The sequence below is a fragment of the Aethalodelphis obliquidens genome, unplaced genomic scaffold, assembly GCF_003676395.1.
Source record: "Aethalodelphis obliquidens isolate GAN/ISIS:26980383/991018 unplaced genomic scaffold, ASM367639v1 scaffold1, whole genome shotgun sequence".
In the NCBI taxonomy this organism is placed as follows: Eukaryota; Metazoa; Chordata; class Mammalia; order Artiodactyla; family Delphinidae; genus Aethalodelphis; species Aethalodelphis obliquidens.
In genome coordinates, this window is record NW_020837945.1 from 74,125,257 (window position 1) to 74,145,250 (window position 19,994).

The 19,994-nt window shown below is 47.2% G+C and overlaps 1 long non-coding RNA gene across 1 annotated transcript; it reads right to left on the bottom strand.

The window, feature by feature from the left end:
- Positions 1 to 539: 539 nt before the first annotated feature.
- On the bottom strand, positions 540 to 17,203 carry LOC113621591 (uncharacterized). The gene is made up of 3 exons (XR_003433230.1): positions 16,820 to 17,203; positions 6,446 to 9,075; positions 540 to 2,915 (listed from the first exon to the last, which is right to left on the bottom strand). It is a non-coding gene; the product is annotated as an uncharacterized LOC113621591 (long non-coding RNA).
- Between the last annotated feature and the right edge of the window lie 2,791 nt (positions 17,204 to 19,994).

Sequence of the window (19,994 nt, forward strand, 5' to 3'; positions counted from 1 at the left end):
AAACAACTTAAATGTCCATCAACAGATGAATGGATAAAGAAGATGTGGTACATAAAAAAGAGTGAGATAATGCCATTTGCAGCAACATGGATGGACCTAGAGATTATCACACTAAGTGAAGTAAGTCAGACAGAGAAAGACAAATATCATATGATATCACTTATATGTGGCATCTAAAATGTGACACAAATGAACTTATCTATGAAACAGAAACAGACTCACAGACATAGAAAACAAACTTATGGTTACCAAAGGGGAAGGTGGGGGAGGGATAAGTTAGGAGTTTGGGATTCACAGATACACACTACTATATATAAAATAGATAACCAACAAGGACCTACTGTATAGCACAGGGAACTATACTTAATATCTTCTAATAACCTCTAATGGAAAAGAATATGAAAAAGAACATATATATATGTTTCCTATCATATAATCACTTTGCTATACACTTGAAACTAACAAGACGTTGTAAATTAACTATACTTCAATTTTAAAAATGTATGTAAAAAAGTGTACAATTTGGTAAGCTCTGACACATGTGTACACTCAGGAAACCATCACCACAATCAAGATAGTGAATATATCCATCACCCTCAAAAGTTTCCCCTTCTCCCTTTGTGATCCCTCTCTGTCCTCTCCAGCACCCTCTCTGTACCTCTCCCCCAGTCTCTAGGCAGTTATTGATTTGCCTATGTCCCTATAGATTAGTTTGCATTTTGTAGATTTTATATAAGTGGAATCATAGAGGATGTACTCTTCTTTTTCTGACTTCTCTCACTCAGCATAACTATTCTGGGTCAACACGTTTTCCCATTTTCTTGCTGAGCAGTAGTCTATTGTATGGATATACTAAAATTTGTTTATCCATTCACCTATCGATAGACATTTGTATTGTTTTCAGTTTTTGGTTGTTACAAATAAAGCTGCCTTGAATATTTATGGATAAGTCTTTGTAAGGACATATGCTTTCCTATCTCTTGGTAAATACCTAGAAGTGGAACGGCTGGATCATATGTTAGGCATAGGTTTAAGTTTTTAAAAACCTGTTTTCCAAAGTGGTTGTACCATTTTACATTCTCTCCAGTGGTGTGTGCGTTCTGGTTACTCCACATCCTTTCCAACACCTAATACAGTCAGCCTTTTTAGTTTTTGACTGGTTTTAGTGGGTGTGTCATGGAGGCATATCTCACTGTGATTTTAATTAGCATTTCCCTGATGACTAAGAATGTACGTCTTTTCATGTGCTTGTTTGCCATCCATATTCTTTTTGGATGAAGAATCTAACTCTTTTACCCATTTTGTAATTGGTTTGTTTGTTCTTATTATTGAGTTTTGAAAGTTCTTTATATAATCTAGATACAGTTCTCTTATCAAATCTGTGATTTGCGAATATTTTCTCCAAATTCTTTTTTCTCTTTTTCACCAGTGTTTTTCTTTTTTAATTTCTCAAAACAGTGTCTTTTGAAGAGACATTCTTAATTTTGGTGAAGTCTAATTTATTAATTTTTTGCAATGTACTATGCTTTTTTGTGTTGTATCTAAGAGATCTTTGCCTAACCCTGGGCCACAAGGATTTTCTCCTATATTTCTTGTAGAAATTTTATAGTTTCAGGTTTTATATTTAGACGAAGATCTGTTTTGGGTTCTTTCTTCAATGTGACGTGAAGTATAGATCAAAGGTCTTTTGTTTGTTTGTTTTTTGCATTGTTCATCCAAATGTTCCAGCACAATTTGTTGAATAGATCAACATTTCCTCATTAAATTGTTTTCACCTGTCTGTCAAAAATCAGTTGACTATATATGTGGGGTCTACTTCTGGATTCTCTGCTCCATTGACCTATTTGCTCATTGCAGCACAAATATCATATTGTCTTGATTACTGTAGCATTCAAATAAGTCTCGAAATCAGATACTATAATCCTCCAACTTTGTAGTTTTTCAAAAGTCTTTGGCTAATTCTAGTTCCTTTGCATTTTCAAACTGGACATAAATAGCCTACTGTGGGACACATAGAAGCGAATCGAAACCTCTTTAAACCGCACTTGTTGTCAGTTCCTTAGGAAAGAGGATTCAGAGATAGATACCAGCACTCATTAAGTATACCTTTATTTAGAAGAATAGTATATACGTATCTTGAAAGATAAGTGTTTAAGTAACTTGAAAGAAAAGAAGAGAGGGAGGAGGAAAGACAAGCTTCATGGAAGAGATGAAATTTAATGATGTAATGTTGATAAGTAGGGTGTAGATAACTTGAGTTAGCACCTGGAGAGAGTAATATGACGTGTGCCCATCACAAAGCCCAATTAGATTGTAAGAAGAGGTGCATGAAGGAAGTGGCTTGTCTTCATATTGTAGAGGACCTTGAAATGGAAGTTGAAGAGTTTGTGCTTAATTCTCTAGGCAATGAAGAGCCATGAAGATTTTTTCTCTGAGACAGTGTTTTTTAGAGGGAGAGTGTTGTTACGGCAGTTGAGCCGACCGCACGAACTGAAGCATTTCATGCTCACATCCTTATACAGATTCCCTCACATCTCACCTGCTTGCTACCAGAGTCCCAGGGGAGGGAGGGCTAGGACTTGTGGGAGAGGTTGATTGGCAGCAGGGCTTTAATTTCAATGGAATGTTTTCATGGGCGTCGTCTTTCCCTTCCTGGATCGGGGGATGAGTGGAGTTTCCTTGGGAGTGTTTTTCTTGGATACATTCATTGGGTTTCAACTAGAAACACAGGATATTGGTATGGCTCTTCACAGTTTAGGTTGAATTGCAGTCCACCCCCAAAACTTCCTTGAGGTTATGTTTTATCCAACCCTTCTTACTGTTCAAATGCCTACCAAACAGATTTATAGAATGCCAAAGCTGGAAAGGGCCTCCGAGAACATCTGAACCGTCCTTATCCTCTTACTCCCTCTGTTCTGTGAAGAAATGAAAGTGAGACGGTAACTCAATTCCAATAACATGAATCTGATCACACTGTTTACCTCTATAAAACCCTTCAACTCAGCCTAAGACCTTTAGCTAGGGTGACCTGACATCCTGATTTGCCCAGAATGGTCCTAGTTCTTGCTTGTTGCCCTGGTGCAGTTATTCATAGCGACCCTTTTCACTCCCCAGAGTGAACCAGTTTGAATGATAAATTAAACGGTCCTCCTAAGTAATGCTTTCCAACATACAGACGCTGATGTGGAGACAGGCAGTCTCAGAGTTACTGTGGAGGTTTTGTACACCCGTCATGTTTATACAGTCTCTCAATCAGCAGAGAGATGAGTAAGATTATTACACTTTAAGGGTCCAAGAAGAATGTTGAAGTTCAGTATAGGAATCACTTGAAAGTATTGAGACACAATGACCAGCCCTCCTCTCCAGCCTCCAGCCTCCCCTGCTCATCTCCTAGTGCCCTGCCTCCCTCCTGTGGTCCAGCTCCGGGGAGGGACGATTCGTGGGTGTCATGACTCTTCCATGCTGGTTCAGGGCTCTGTGCTTTTGAACATGTTTTCCCTCTGCTGGAAGATATCTGCCACCAGCCCCTGCCCCTCTTGTCCAACTGATGAAATCCCACCTTTCCTGCAATGCTCAGAACCTCCACACCCCTGTCTCCCCAGCACAACCACCCCTCCCCAGGGCAGAGCCAATCTCTCTGTTCTGAGCCTTCCCGTGCCCTGCATTCTCTTCTGTCCTGGTGGCCCTTATCACTCTGTGTTGGCTGTATTTGTTTACATGGTTGTCTCTCTCCTCGACTGGGAACAACTTGAGGGCATGGTGACTGGCACAGGGAGGGGACACAGGCAGTATGTGCCAAGCTCATTCATTCAATACATATTTATTGAGCATTAACTTTATTCCAAGCACTACTTTGCACGGGATCCAGTAGCGCACAAACGACGTCCCCGGCCCCCGCACTCCAACCCTGTCTGGGAATGGGTGTGGTGCGAAGGGAGCACGGGAGCTGACCTGTGCACCGTGCATGTGTCTGTGCGCACATGCGTCTATGTGGCTCAAGGAGGTTTCCTGGAACCTTGGGCTCTTCTCAGGAAGCCAAAACACTTCAGGACAGGTCAGTCTTTTTCCATGCAGCTTCTTTATGAATTAAGCTGCGTTAAGTTAAGTCTCTGAAACAGAGAAAGGGAAGTCTGTAGAGACAAAGATAACTTTCTCAAGGTCACTGAGTTGTGTGGTTGGTCCCCAGGGAGAGAAGCCTTGTGCCTTGGACCTGGCTTAGCCCTGGGTGAGGGGTGGCGGTGGGCATGGCCTGCCAGTTCCCCTGGGAGGTAGAGGCTCCCCAGGCCGGCCGGGCCAGCGTCTGTGAGGCAGGCTGTGTGGGTGCCTGTCTCCAGACAGGAGCCCATCCCAAGAGCTGGTCCAAGGCCACAGAGGCTGAGCAGAAGCCCGTGTGCTGTTTCTGGTGAGGAGGGCTCCATTCTCAGTGGTTTACGAGTACCATTCCTGGAGTCGGGGGAAGACTTAGAGCTGGGCTGAAGTACACACCAGGTCCCAAGGAGCTTGGCAAATGATAACACAAACCACTGAAGCAAAAGAAGACAGAGAGGGAGAGGGGTGTGGGGCAGGAGAAGTGAGGAAAGTGAGAGAGATTGAGATGCAGAGATTCTCAGGCTGTGGCAAGGGACCAGAGGCTAACGTTTTGCTCTCAGAATACCGTAAATCACTCTCTTTCTCACTCCCTCTCCCTCTCTCTCGCTCCACACCCACCCTCCCACTCTCATCGCCATTCATTTCTTTCTGAAACAGCCCTCCTCACCCCAACTCAGAGATTTTATTTTCTTCTCTCATTCGGAAGTTGCAGCAACTCTGGGCAGCCCTGGGTCCCTGGTTCAACACTCCCCCTTCCGGCCTTCACCACCTCCTTACTTACATGCGGGAACACTCTTCAGGAGCAAGAAAAATGAGATGGGACTCCCACAGGACAGAAGGAAAGGTGATGGCGCCCCTCACGGAGATGTCAGTCTCCGGGTGGGGTGGGACCTAGGCCCGCCCCTTGGTCCATGGAGCGGGGAGGGGGGCTCGCCCTGGTGCCCTTGAGGTAGGTGTCCTCCAGCTCTGAGTCTCAGCGAGATTCCAGAACAGCCCCTCCCAGCTCAAAGAAATAGAAGCCACAGGGAGGGGAGAGCAGGTGACTTGGAGGTGGCAGAGAAATGCCAGCTGCTGTCAGGTAACCTGAACCCCGAAACCTAGTTACTCAGCTACCGTCAGGCCTCACCAGGGGCCTCACTCCATCGGATGTCCCTCCCCCAGCACAACTTCCTCACTCAGCTTTAACCTTCTGCTGGGGGGCCAGTGCCCTCTCCTTGAGGCTTGTCACGCCCACACTCGCCCCTCCACTTCTTGGGGTCACTTGCCTCCTCTCTGGGCCCATCAACAAACCCCAAATATCCTCAAGCATAAGGAGGCCAAAGGGCCTGAAACGGTTGTAACGCAAGAGGGAGAAGCACTGGAGAGGGAGGAGTGGGGCAGGAGGAGGGAGTGGCCGTTTCATTTCGAAAGGCTGAGCTTTTCAGAGTGTAGTAGGACCCGGTTAACAGGAACTCCCCTCACCCTCCAGGGAATCTGGCGAGAATCCAGGAAACAGATGGCTGCTGCCGTGTGACCCACGCACAGCGTGGCAGGGCCCTCCCTGGAGCTCAGGAGCCCAACATCAGGTTCCTGGGACCAGCCTGACTGTGCAGGACAGCCCAGTCTCCCTGCCATCTCTTCTTCCCTTTCCACTTGGAAGTTCACCCCAGAGTGGGGCTGGGAGAGAGAGGGGTACCTGATGTAGTGCCCACTACATGGTAAGGTGCTAAACGTAGCTGTTGAATGATTGAATGAAACATGAACCAAACAGAGCGGGGTAGAGGGAAACAAACGAGGCAGAAATAGGAGTGGGCAGAGATTCCGGACGAGGGTGGAGAAAAGAGCAATTGAAAGGGGCTCTGTGTCTGGGGGCAGATAATGTAGACTTGCAACTCATGGAACACAGCCATCTAACTGCAACATCTGGCATAAATACTCCCACAGTCCACACTGTCCACATGTATCGACCCTCATCCAGGGGGGCAGGCCTACTGGGAGGACTCCTGGGACCATATGATCCAATGTTCCCATTTTACAGATAAAGAAACTGGAGTTAAATGAGGGCAAGTGACATTGCCGAGGCCTCCAGGTCAGGCTCTGGCTCCACCTGGCCCCCTCCAGGGGATTTCAAGAGGCACCTTTCCTGGACAAGAATTGATTGATGGCTCTGACTCATTAGCACATGAAACCGGTCAGACCTAGCCTTTCTCTGCCCTCCCTCTGGAAACCACACCCAGCCCTGGGACTTCTAACCTCTTCACTTCTCCCTCTGCTCTCAACTTCCAAACTGGCTGGCATGCCAGCCTTTCAAAAAAGAAGCTCTCATTTTGTTTGAATCACCTTAGGGGCCCCCCTTTGGAAAATATTTTATTTATACCTCAATCCTCCAGAGATGGAGAGACTAGTGTCTCATTCTTGTGTCTCTCCACAGTGACACAGTGCGCGCACACAGTAGGTGCTGAGTAAGAGTTTAATGCTGGGAGGAAATACGAAAACTGGAGACCAGAACTCGAGGCAGCCTGGGGAGCCACACGTTGTACGAGCTTTGCTGGTGGATTTTCTTAGAAAAGCCCTGGACCCCACGGTCTGGCAAGGAGAAGTGACATTATGTGCCTGTTAGACAAGCAAAAAGTACTATTAGACCTTCATTTATGCTCAAATACATGCAAAGAACAGAAGTAGGCTCTCAAACCAAATTAGAATCAAGCCAAATCAAGTTGATAGACAAGATTTAGGGGACTCCAGCTGCAGCAGGCTTGTGAACCCCTGGCCTTTTAATATTACTTTCCAGGGATGTAAGCGCAAACTTCCTTCAATAGCAATTTATGGCTCGGTTCACATCCAGTCTATTTCTGGAGTTAATATCTCACATCCATAGTCAAGAGCAGTCGTGTGGACATGTGGGCATCATGTGAATCTTGGTTTTGATGGTTCTTTTGGAGTGGGGTCTGCAAAAATTACATATTCAGCTACTTAAATGTTCAGCTTACATATTCAGCTACTTAAACCAAGGGGAAAAAGAAAAACACGAGGAATGGCCTTCAACCGTACTTCAAAGATGGCAGCTCAGTTGTTCTTACAAGATCAAAACCAAAGTCAAGGAAGATTTTAGAGATTCCCAGCCTGGACTTGTTATAGCTCATAGAGTTTCTTGCAATTTCAAGTGACGTCATAGGTGGTTCAAAGCACAATTAAATTTACTTTCGCTTAAACGTTTATATACACACACATCCCATGTGATTATGTACGTTATCCTGATGATGTATATTTGCCACGTATCACGTTTGCAGTTGGCTTGTGGGATGAGAACTACCAAGAAATCAAGCAATACGTAGGCAACTCGTATCCAAATGTCGCAGGTCACGGGAATTGCCTTTAAGAGAAAAAAAAATCTTCACAAAATAAAAACTATCAAATAAGAAAAAAATAGAGAACACTTCTGTACAGAGAGAAAAATTACTATTAAAGGGGAATAATCAATGGAAACAAAAGCCTGAAAGCTTTCAATGTTTTTACAACTGTTCATAGTGTTTAAGGATATTCTGGGAAATAAAATTACATGAGTTTCATTCCTTGCATAAGTCACTGGTGCAAGTGAGATGAAGTGGACCAAGTAGGACCTGGGTTTTAACTGTGTTATGTGAGGGCAGTGGGAGCTATGGAAGATTTGCCGGGGGAAAAGGGAGAAGAGGGAGCTGTGTCTTAGCAGAAACATCAGTAGTCCGGCGGCAAGAGATTGGTGGAGATAGAGCAAAGGCAAAAAGGCCAATTCTGAGGATGTAGCAATAACTGATGTGCAAAATATTGAAGACAGTTGAGCTGGGGTAGATGTTGGGATAGATGTGGTGGTTTGAGAGGGAACTATCTAAGCTCCTGGTGGATGATGATGGCAGGTAGGTGTGAGGGGAAGGGAGAAATGAAAGATAGCCCTGAGCCTGGCTATATGGGAAGACGATTATCATTAGACCCTCCAGTGCTGCTCTGGCCAGGATGGCAGCCACTGGCCACAGGTGTCTACTGAGCACTTGAAATGTGGCTGGTCTGAGTGGAGAATTGCTGTCAGTATCACACAGACACCTATGTCAAAGACTTAGTTCCCCAAAATAGAATGTAAAATATCCCATTCATAATTTTGCACATTGATTACATGTTGAAGTAATATTTTGGATATATTGGGTTAAATAAAATATTAAAATTAATAATGTTTCTTTGTACTTTTAAAAAATGTGGCTACTAGAACATTTTAAATCGCACACATGGCTCACATTTGATCTCTATGGGGCATCGCGGCTCCAGTGGTTTCCCATTGCTCTTAGGGTCGGACCCAAATTCCTCACTGAGACCATCAAAGCCCCATGTGACCTGCCAGGCTTTCTGAGGCTGAGTGAGGGCCCCACTCCCCTTGGTCAGCATGTTTCAGGCACACTGGCCTTGCTGTTCCCCTGGCACGCCATTGCTCTTTCCTGCTGCTGGACTTGCCCCCACCGTGGCCCCGCCTGTCATGTTTTCTCCTGAGATCTTAACTTGCTGGATCCTCCCACCCTTCAGTCTTCTCCAGAGGACTCCTCCCTCCCCCACCAACATGCTAGCTCATGCCCTATTTTATGTTCCTCAGAAGACTTCATCAGTTTAGAAATTACCTTGTTAATTTCTTTGTTTAATGTTTTATTGTCTCTCTCCTCCTGGCTACGACTTAAGTCCTGAGAAATCAGGAACCCCCATCTGCCTTATTCTCCTTTGTATCTCTAGGCTTGGCACATAATGGGTATACAATAAATGTTCGACAAATGAATGAATGGAGAAGTACAGAACCATGGAGAAGGGCTCCTGGCTAGACCGGGGTGGGGTGTTGGGATGACGGCTTTCAGCACTTTTCCTCCAATATGGTCCATACACCATGGCTCTCTCTAGACTGTGACCTCCTGAAGGCCTTCACGTCTGTTCATCACTGCATCCCCAGGGTTCCCAGTCCACCACCGTGTGCAAGGTGAAAGCCCAGAGGATTATCTATGGAACGAACACATGGATACAAAACCAAAGCTCACGCCATACACCCCACTTCTTCCCACAGGAAACAAAGGAATTGCATCCGTTTTCTTTGAATTAGCTTCTATCTCGAATATTTCAAGTGCTTTGCAAACTGGGAGAAGTTTTTAGTAACTGTATTCATGAAACAGCAGCAAGTGACACTGGTCCTCTTTGTGGCCCCGGGCACCATGGTCAGCCATTTACAAACCTTGCCCTGGCTGGCCAGAGGTCACATTTTCGGACCTGTAAAATCAGGTTGGGCTTTTTGTTTTACTGGCCTTCCTGGCTTCAGGAGTCACCTCCTCAGTGAGGCCTTCCCTGATCATCCATCCCAAATTAGACCCCCAGCCAAACTTCCGTCCCTTTTATCACAGCACCGGATTTTAGTTTCTTCATAGTATTTATCATGAGCTGACGGTCTCTCTTTTATTTATTTCTTTTGTTTTTCTTAACTGTCTTCTCCGCAGTGGGATACGTGCTCACTGAGAGCTGTGGCCTGCCTGTCCTGTTCACTGCAGAAACTCTGGTGCCTGGAAGAGCGCCTGGCACAAAGTAGGGGCTACACGAATCCCTGGTGAATGACTAGCCAGCTGCAATGAAGAGCTATTCTGTGGGCCGGTGACCCACTGGTGCCGTATGCCCCTGGTTTCCGGTATCGCATCCTGAGCTGCAGGTGACCTCAACAAACTGTCTCTTCTAAAGAAACCCCTCAGGTAATACATGCTCATTTTGATCTACCACAAAACCTGGATGCAAACCCCAGCAGTCACAGACAGGAAAGAAAAGCCCAAACAAACTATACCTGGAAATTCAGAAACTGCTTCGTGGCTCTGGGACATTTTGCTTACAGAGACTGTATTGATCTTGTTGCAGATAGCCGCCCTGTATGAGCAGCTGTTCTGGTGTGGCCCCCCCCAGGTCTGGTGCTTCGGAACCCCCTGTTACACCCTTAGGTGCTTTTACCCACTGGTTTCTCTGGGTCATGGTGCGATTCATTCACCTATTAAAGAATGACTCTCAAACCAGCCACACAAATATGATCTTCAAAATTGGATACTTTTTGGGCTTCCCTGGTGGCGCAGTGGTTGAGAGTCCACCTGCCGATGCAGGGGACACGGGTTCATGCCCCGGTCCGGGAGGATCCCACATGCCGCGGAGTGGCTGGGCCCGTGAGCCATGGCCGCTGAGCCTGCGCGTCTGGAGCCTGTGCTCCACAACGGGAGAGGCCGCAACAGTGAGAGGCCCGCGTACCAAAAAAAAAAAAAAAAAACTGGATACTTTTCTTACTTCTTAAAGTTTAGGATTTATTTTCCCATTCTCTCTCTATAATTTTTGGTTCTGAAAAGTTCCTGGCAATTCATTTGTGCTGAGAATCATTAAGCTTTTTTTTTGTTGTTGTTCCACCCAGTTTGTTTATTTTTTATATTTATTTATTTTTGGCTGTGTTGGGTCTTCGTTTCTGTGCGAGAGCTTTCTCTAGTTGTGGCAAGCGGGGGCCACTCTTCATTGCGGTGCGCAGGTCTCTCACTGTCGCGGCCTCTCTTGCTGCGGAGCACAGGCTCCAGACGCACAGGCTCAGTAGTTGTGGCTCACGGGCCCAGTTGCTCCGCGGCATGTGGGATCTTCCCAGACCAGGGTTCGAACCCGTGACTGCTGCATTGGCAGGCAGGCTCTCAACCACTGGGCCACCAGGGAAGCCCAGTTTGTTTATTTTTTTATTGCAGTATAGCTGATTTACATTATTGTGTTAGTTTCAAGTGTACAGCAAAGTGATTCGGTTATACATATATATTTATGTATATATCTATATTCTTTTTTTTGATTCTTTTCCATTGAGAATCATTAAGCTTTCCGTGTAAAAAAGACCTTGGCTTCGATTGCATTAGTTCTTCTGCTGCTCGATAGACAGGAGGATGGAACGGACCTGCGCTTCTTGTGCCCTAAGAGATTCAGTTACACATCCGAGGCAGCAAAGCAGGAGGAGAGCAGGTTTCTGTCACTCTCTAGCTGCCACCTTGGCCAAACCATTTCCTCTCTTTGAGACAAATTATCCACATTTGCTACGAGAATAACATTTTCAGTCCTACTTACCTACATGGATTGCTTTTGGTATCAAATGAGAGAGTGTTTGAGAAAGCATTTTGTGAGACTTAAAGTATTATTCAAATGTGAGTTGTTATTTTTATTAATATCCTCCTTCTTCTTCTACTAGTAATGTGTAGCTTCCTGAAGGATTTCTATATGGCAGGCATTGTGCCACATGCTGTGAGTAGAGAAAAAATATGTTGTTTTTGCCTCCAAAACTTGCACAGTCTGGGTTGGGCAGAGAGATAAAGAGACACTATAATCCAGTATCATCAGTGCTGTGTTGAATGCTCCAGGAGGGGGTGAGAGGGACAGGGAGGGGTCAGGATGGGTTTCTGGAAGCAGGTGAATTGAGCAAAGTCTTGAAGGATGCCTATGTAGGAGGTCTCTGGATGGAGAGGTAGAAGAGTGATGCTTCCGGCGCAGGGACGGTGTGTGTAAAGGGATGGAGGGCTCATGGCACTGGTGCAGCTTTGCGTGCAGGGGAATCATGGATGGGATGCTGACTTCTTGTAGGGTATAAGGCAGGAGGGTAGGTCAGGAGCAAATCACGCGACTTTCTCCAGAGGTGGAGGCAATAAGAAGCCTTTGGGAGTTTTCTCTCGGTGTCGTGGTTGTTTGGCTACGTGACTGGAGTGTGCTTGATGGGTTGGAGGGAGGCAAGACTGAAGGAGGTGAAAGCAAAAACCTCGAAGCTCCTGCACAAAGGCAATGACAAAGGGGGCTGAGATTCAAACAACAGGGAAGCCTGATGGTTCCTGGTGTCTTGTGGGATGCAGGGAGGAGATCGGTGATGGGGTTGAGGAAGACGTATTAAGCCTGGGAAGACAGGGGTAGGACACCTCGCAGAGTTGGGGACCTACTGACTTTCATGTGGAGATGGCCCGTGGGTGGCTAGGTCCACGGTCTGGAGCTCAGGACAGAATTTGGGATTGAAGATACCAGATTTGGTGGTGGTCTTCATGCAGACGCCAGTCACTGTGGTGGGTGACGAGTGACAAAAGGAAAAGGACACAGACTTTTCAGGGACAGCAACCTTAATGCGTAGGTCGTGGGGAAAAAATCCCATGATAGTTGTTGAGAAGTCACCAGAGAGGTTGGAGGAAGTCAAGAAAAAGAGGCGTCAGGGGGGCTAAGGAAGGAGAGAATGTCCAGGATGGAGTCTGCACATGGTCAGAACCTCACAAATGTCGACAGAGGAAAGAACAAAAGAGGGACCATCTGATTTGTTCAGAGAGGGAGGGGCATTCAGAAGCCTGGCTGCAGGGGTAACAGTGAGAGAGAAGTGAGGCAGGAGAGGCTACAAGCTAGAACTAGAGTCTAGGGTCCTTGGTGAGAAGGGAGGAGGGCAGTCACGGGTGGAAAGAGGAGTGCAGGGTGGCAGAAGCTGGCTCTGAAAGACGGTGGAAAAATAAATGTATTTATATGCTGAGGAAAAAGGAAAAAATGTAAAGGAGGTTGCAAATTCAGGAATAAGGTGTTCAGGTGTTTTGTGGGCCACGTCCCTGATAAAGGGGAAAGGCATCCAGAGTGCAGTCCCTGAGAAAGAAGGGAAGGATGGAGCCAGGTGGAGATAAGCTTAAGGGGAGGAGGCGGGACCAGTCAGAAGGAGAGCTGACCAGGACCTGACAACCAAGGAGCGGGAGAGCTGGATGACACCACACTTTTCCCAGTGGAAGGAAAAGCCCTGTCTGGGCAAGGGTGTTTGGGGGGGCGGGGATGGCACTGGGAATAGGTCCTCACTCTGCAGCCCTGGGACCCGCACCCCTCATTCCCCTACCCTGCTTCCTACCCTACTCACACGTGGAGTGGGCAAAATGATGTGTCACCCAGCCAGTAGGCTCAAAAGAAAAGCAGAACCAGGCAGTGCAGGGGGGCGGGGGTGTTCATACCAAGGCTGCAGGTAGAGGGGCATTTATTTAAGAGAACAAGTTTCCAGAGAGAACAGTGGAAAGGCTGAGGAGGGACTCCATCAGATGAGGGGCAGCACAGAGCAAGATCTGAACCCGTGGCTGGAGGCTGTACGCTGAACATGAAAACTTGGCTTTTAAAAAGTTAAGTTGAGGAGCTTCCCTGGTGGCGAAGTGGTTAAGAACCCCCCTGCCAATGCATGGTACACGGGTTCAAGCCCTGGTCAGGGAAGATCCCACATGCCCCGGAGCAACTAAGACGGTGAGCCACAGCTGCTGAGCCTGCGCTCTAGAGCCCGCGCGTCACAACTACTGAGCCCATGTGCCACAACTACTGAAGCCTGTGCACCTAGAGCCATGCTCCACAAGAAGAGAAGCCACCGCAAAGAGAAGCCCGCACACCGCTCGCAGCAACTAAAGCCCGCACGCAGCAATGAAGACCCAACACAGCCAAAAATAAATAAATTTATTTAAAAAATAATAATAAGTTGAATTCAACCCCACATAGGTGAGAAACCAGTTGCTATGTCTCAAGATGATCAATTGTTTGAAATCCAACTTCTATTTTTAAACTATCACATGCATGTAAATATGACTATAGCCTCAGGTCTTTGTATAGGAGCTGTGCGAATATTTGAGGCAAGAATGACATTTTAAGTTATCCTTTATGAACTGCTCCCAGCATTAAACTGTTTCAAAATGTCTCTTCTTTGGATGGATACTCCCTGGTTTGCACTTAAAATGAAACCTCAAGGAGATCACAGTGGTTTCCAAGTTCTCTAGATGATCATACATTATGCTCCTTTCCCATCGTGCCCTTCCCCCAAATCCAAAATAAGAAAACAAAAATAATCCAAACGAGCCTTTGGTTTCAGAGTTTTTTAGAGGCTTTCTCTCCTCTGTAAGGTATTAATGGGCAATTCCACAATTACTTTGTTATACAGAGTTTTAAGGGAAATATCTGTTTGATCCTTCAAGATTCTATTCGTATAAAAATAATCTTATGGGTCCTAATTACGGAACAGACACAGGAAAGAATAACTTATGTTCAAAAGTATTTGTTCTTCACAAATCTGGGGTAAAGGAAGCCTTCCTTTATGGTTTGTATCTCATCCCTGACCCCAGATATCTATTGGGTATTCACTAAAATGAAGAAATGCCTCGAGTACTTTTACTTACTTTTACTCCTAAACGTCATATATGGTACTTGCTTCTGAAACTGATTTGACGTGGCCTTTACCCTCTCCTGGCCCCCTTAAGGAATAATATCCCTGTTTTACATTCTGATGCCTTAGGGACAAATTTATGGCTTAGGGGAAAAGCTGATAGAAGAGAAACTACGTCACAGAAAACATCAAGGTTAGGGTGGTGGTGTTGTTTGTCAACTGAAGTAATTTTTCTCTAGGCTGGAGGTTTTCTCAACTGGATTTATAAATTTCATGTCTCATATTGATGACTAAACTAGCAGAATTAGTTTAACATGAAAACAGATCACATTTGTGAATAACAAAATAGTAAACTACAAAGAATGTTCCTTAAATAACATCGCTATCATTGATACTTGCAATTCTAAAAAAAAAAAGAGAAGATTCATTGATCCCTGCTTCACTAAAGGCAAATTACAATTGGAAACATATCCAGACATAGAAAGAATAGCTGCAGTAAAGCCTTATTTTTAAAAATTTTTTTTGCGGTTCACGGGCCTCTCACTGTTGTGGCCTCTCTCGTTGCGGAGCACAGGCTCTGGACGCGCAGGCTCAGCGGCCATGGCTCACGGGCCCAGCCACTCCGTGGCATGTGGGATCTTCCTGGACTGGGGCACGAACCTGTGTCCCCTTCATCGGCAGGCGGACTCTCAACCACTGCGCCACCAGGGAAGCCCAAGCCTTATTATTAATTTAGACTTCAATTATTTACTTGAGCTGCAAATCATGGCTGTTCTTATTCTTACTATAGAGATTTATAGTATAAATAATACTGAAGAGCTATGTTTAACCTGCTTAAGAGAATACAGTCTTTAAATGACTTTAGTGCATTAGTTTTATGAAAGCAAGTCTTTCTGTAAACTATGAATTCAGACTCACTACAAGTATTTGCCAAGTTTGCTGTTCTTCCTCCTATTGGATATTTAAAATTCAGATTTTTCACTAATTCAGACTGACTTCACTAATTTCTTCTTGTTTAACCAGACTAATTCAGTAAGTTTAGTTACTTCAGTAAGTGTACTAGTGGAAAAACTCTAACCAGCTGGGGAAATATGTTTCCTAAATGGAGAGAGTCTGGTAATCAACAGACCACATTCTCTTTTCAGAAAAGAAGTGTGCAAGTGAAGGGGGGTGGGGAGAAAGTGCTTAGGGTGAAGAGGGAAAGTGATGGCATTTTTAACTCTTGCTATTCTGTTTTCCAAGTAAGATAACAAGATATCACAGCGAAGGATAGGGTCTTAGTGGCAGATATTAGATACATCTATCCTGTTAGATGTAGTCTTCCTTTGATGGGTCACACAGGGAACACGATTCTCACTAACACAGCAGGTCTCCAAGAAAACATGTGGCCTATTTCCTTGCAACAGTGGAAGTACAGGGCCCATGCTTCAGGTCTGTTTCAAAATCTTGGGGTTCTTGTAGCCCCATCACAAGTGTCAAGATGCAGAGGCACACGGAAGCATGCTGAGGAGATAATCACAGACTGCGGACTTGAGAAGGACTTCAGAGACTTCTGGTCTAAGCTTCTCACCTTGTCAGTGAGGAAACTGAAGACCAGAGACTTAAGAGGATTTGCTTAGCATCTCACAGGCAGTGGCCAGTTTGGAACCAGGATTCCCTGACTCCCAGTGCATTCCTTGACCATATCAAGGTGACTCTGCTCATTCAAAAGATATTAGTATTGTAAAACGATTAATCTTAAAATTAACCATTTGACACTAATTTTTCTTAGGTAGAATTTGACTAGTTATTTACTATACCAGCACTTTCTATGGTCACAAAAATTTATACAAAAATTAATCATGATTTGGAGGCCGCAAAAGTTACCTGTTACAATGTGTCACCATCTTTTTGTACCACCAGTGTACACTACTCCTCTTTTATGACACTTAACATAGAGTAATTCATTTTTGTTTTTAAACTAGTCTGTTGGGCCTACTAGACTGTGAGCTTTATAGCTACAGAGATCATGCCTTTCTTTTCCCTTTATTTCCATGGTACCTGGTTCAATAATTATTGAATGCATACATGAAATTCAGAACCTAGGGAAGAGGCAGTGGTGCTCTCACATGGGGCCCGGTGCAATTACAAGCAGCTCCTGAAATCACTGGGCAAAGGCCAGGGCTGGCTTTCCCGTTTGGTGAACATCCCTCACTGTGGCTTAGGAATCATTAATAGCTGACATGCACTGGGGGCTTACATGCCAAGCTAAATGCTTTGCCTGCATTTATGCATTTCATCTTCACAACCCTATGCCGTACCACCCTGTGAGGTACAAATGACACGTACAGTACAAAGGAAGCACAGAGAAGATAAGTAATTTGCCTGCACTTACAACCTAAACAACCTGAAGCCAGATCATGTGCTTTTAACCTCTGGGCTATTCTGCAGTCCAAGGACTGAAGCAGACAACCTTGGTTGGCTCTATGTTTTTGACCTCTGAGCCAATTCACATATTTGAAAATTTCAGTACCACCATGGCAAACTTCCTGAAATTCCCCCAAACTGGACTTACATATTTACCTCTCTCTGCGTTTTCCCTCACAGTTCCATTCCCATCTCTTCCTGTGGAACGCATCTGTCACCTCTCCGCTTCAGGTGCCAACTCTCTGAAGACCTTACCTGGTTTCCTCTCAAATCAGAAATCAATCTCTCTGTTCTTAGGTGCCCTTTGTTGAAACTTCTTTTCTGGCACGTCCCACATCAGGTCGGGGGTGAGTCACTTGGCTGTTTGTCTGTCTTCCCAGCTAAACTGAGAGCTCTGGGAGGGCAGGGGCTGGGTGGCACTTAGTGTTATCTTTTTAGCGCTTGCAGGGGGCTTACTGGGCACTTAGTAGGTAATGGGTTTTCGAAGATGAGATTCCTTTTTTACGGAGTCGCGAGTTGCGGTCTGTTGGCTCTGTCTTTTTTGGGACGACGGTGTGCGCTGAGCCGCCCTTGCCCGACCGCTCCCCGCGCCGCCTCCATCCTCCGCCCCCCCTCCATCCTCCGCCCCCCCGCCTCCATCCCCCCCCCACGCCCCCGCCCAAGGCCTGGCCTGCCGCTTGGCAGGGCTCCGGCGGCCGCGAGGGCCTGTGCTGCCCTGACACTGGCCTCGGCCCAGTTTCCCGGCTTCTAAATGCGGCCCGGAGCTACCGGGGGAACTGGAAAAACACTGGCAGGCGGCCCCACCCCCGGGCCCGGCGGGCCGGGCGGCCGCGTTTCTGCGGCTAAGGGCCTGCTGCTTGGGAGGCGCTGGGGCCCCGGGCGGGGAAGCGGGGGAGGCGGCCGGGCGCGGGCGGCTGCCTGCCTGTCAGCGGGAGCGGGCGCGGGCTCGTGTGTCAGCGGCTCCCTCCTCCCTCTCCCCCCGCCGCCGCCCGCCCGCCTGCCGGGCCTCCCGGCCTCCCGCCGCCGCCGCCGCCGCCCGCTCCCCCCGCGGCCTGGCAGGCTGCCGGCTGCACAGGCGGGGGTTCGCGCCGTTCTCACGACCTCTCAGGTTGCCTGAGCTCATCTGGGAGCTATTCATTTCCTGCCAGAAAGCAGCCGGGCCTGCTAAGCAAACCACCTTGGCTGCAGGGCCGCCGGGGCTGGCCCGGCGTGGCCGCCCCGACCTGCTCCCCGCCCGGGCCGCGGGCCCTGGCGGCCTCCCTGGAACCCCTGGCGGCCCCGGCGGGCGCGCGGCGGGGGCAGCTCGGCCGCCCATCTGGTTGCACTTAGGAGCCGGGGAGGAAGCTAGCAGCGGGTTGTTACCGGCCAAGGGGTGTGGGAAAAGTTAATTGACTTTAATGACAGGTTTCCCGGGACGGCGGTGACGATGAGGGGGTCCAGCTTAACCCCTGGGTCCCCACTCCAGCAACACGTGGGGTGCAATGGGGCGCGCCTCCCAGCCGCGGCAATTCACCGCTTAGAGAAGGCGCCCGTCTAGACCCAGGAGAGCCCCCTTCTAGTTCAGCGCCTTTTCCGCTCCGGATGCTGCCGGGGACGGCGGGGGGCCGGAGCCCCGAGGGTCTCCATTGAGAGGCTAATGCACGCGGCAGCGAGGCCGGCGGCCAGCATCCGGACGTGGAGCTGGGAGCCGCGCCTGATCTCCAGGAGACATCGTCACCGCCCGGGGGCGGGGGAGAGGGGCTGCTGGGTGCGACCCGAGGCTGTGCAATTAGTTCAGGCCCGAAGGATCGGGTGGGGGCCAGATTGAAGCTTCTCCTCTCCCCCAGCTAATTACTCCAGAAAGAGCCTGGGTGCAGGAGGGCACAGGGTCTTAGACAGAAACCCTCTCATTTTACGGACTTGGAAATGTTCCAGAGAAGGGAAATGACTCATCCAAAGTGACACAGTGAGTTTGGTGGCAGAGCTGACACAAGAGCCTGAAAATCCCCATTGGGGCCTAGGGTCTCCCCTTTCTTTCTGTATTGTACAGAAATGCCTCATCTACTAGTTTAAACCCAAATTCAGGAAAAAAAAGAGACCATTTTCAAACTACTAATTATTTTCAAACGAACAAATGTTTACTTCTTTTCCTTAATCACTCCCCCCATATATGTGTGCTTTTGATGATATTAATTAAAATCCATTTTTTTCAGTTGTTCCCCTTCAGCGCAGGAAAAGACAACGAGATTTAGTTTTGAGTTGATTTAGTGATCTCACTGTGTGTGTGTGTCAATTTTTAAGAACATAAATGTACTTCTATAAAAATGAGACCCTGTTGTCTCCATTATTTCTGCTGGGACATTTCCAGCGGAGCCAGAGGACAGATTTACCAAGTGAAGCATTTGAGCTTGGAATGGGTGTCTTAAAAGAGCAATTGTTATTATGTTTGTGTTTAAACAAGACAGAAACAGCAGAAAAATGATATGATAAAGAAGACTGTGTGTGTATATGTGTGTATTTCCCTGGGGGGAAGGTGTGTTGGACACCTTTCCCAGACACAAAATAATGCAAGTAGGAGCCAAAATTTTTAAAGTATCTTTTAAACGTCTCACTCTAGGTCTGAAACTGGGTGGAAGGTATTTGAGAAAACTGACTGCTGTCTGCTAGATCATTCCTGTGATAGAGCGGCTCTCCACACTGGCCTGTGGAAAAGGCCAGCTAGGTGGGGGAGAGGTAAAGCTTTTGAAACAAGACAGAAAATCGTTGGCTTTATCTTTGTTAGGAAGGCTTCAAAGATTGATCTCTCCCGCCTCATCCTTCTCCTCCCAGAAGCCCTTCCAAAAGAAGGGGGGTGAGAGGAGGCTGGCGGGAGGGGCCAGGCAGGGAGGACGACTGGCCGTCGGTGGGGGAGGAAGGCGCGTCCGCCAGACCCACAGCGCCGCTGATGTGTCTGGTCTCGCAGGGCTCGTGGTTTTCATTTCCCCAACACCTGGATGCAGTCAAACACCTGGCCAAATCTGACAAAATCTGACAAGCCTTTGTGATGGGATTTGGAAGAAATTCCCTGCAGATCCTGGCACAGTTTAAAGCTGTCCGCTTTGAGTTAGGACTTGTTAAGGAGGGTTATGTGAGCTGAAACCGGAGACAACCCTTTTGCTTCTATCTGGAGCCCACATCTTGCCTGGAAATGGGGCATGACCAAGCAAAGGGGTCGCTTGCTGTTTGTATTAAAAGGGGAAGATGGCCTGTGTGCTTGCCAGCAAGGCCCCCACATGCTTTCTCTATTAGAGCCAAGCGCAGAAACTTATCAAAAACATATGTCTGGTGTTAATCATCTGGACTCGGGCTCCAC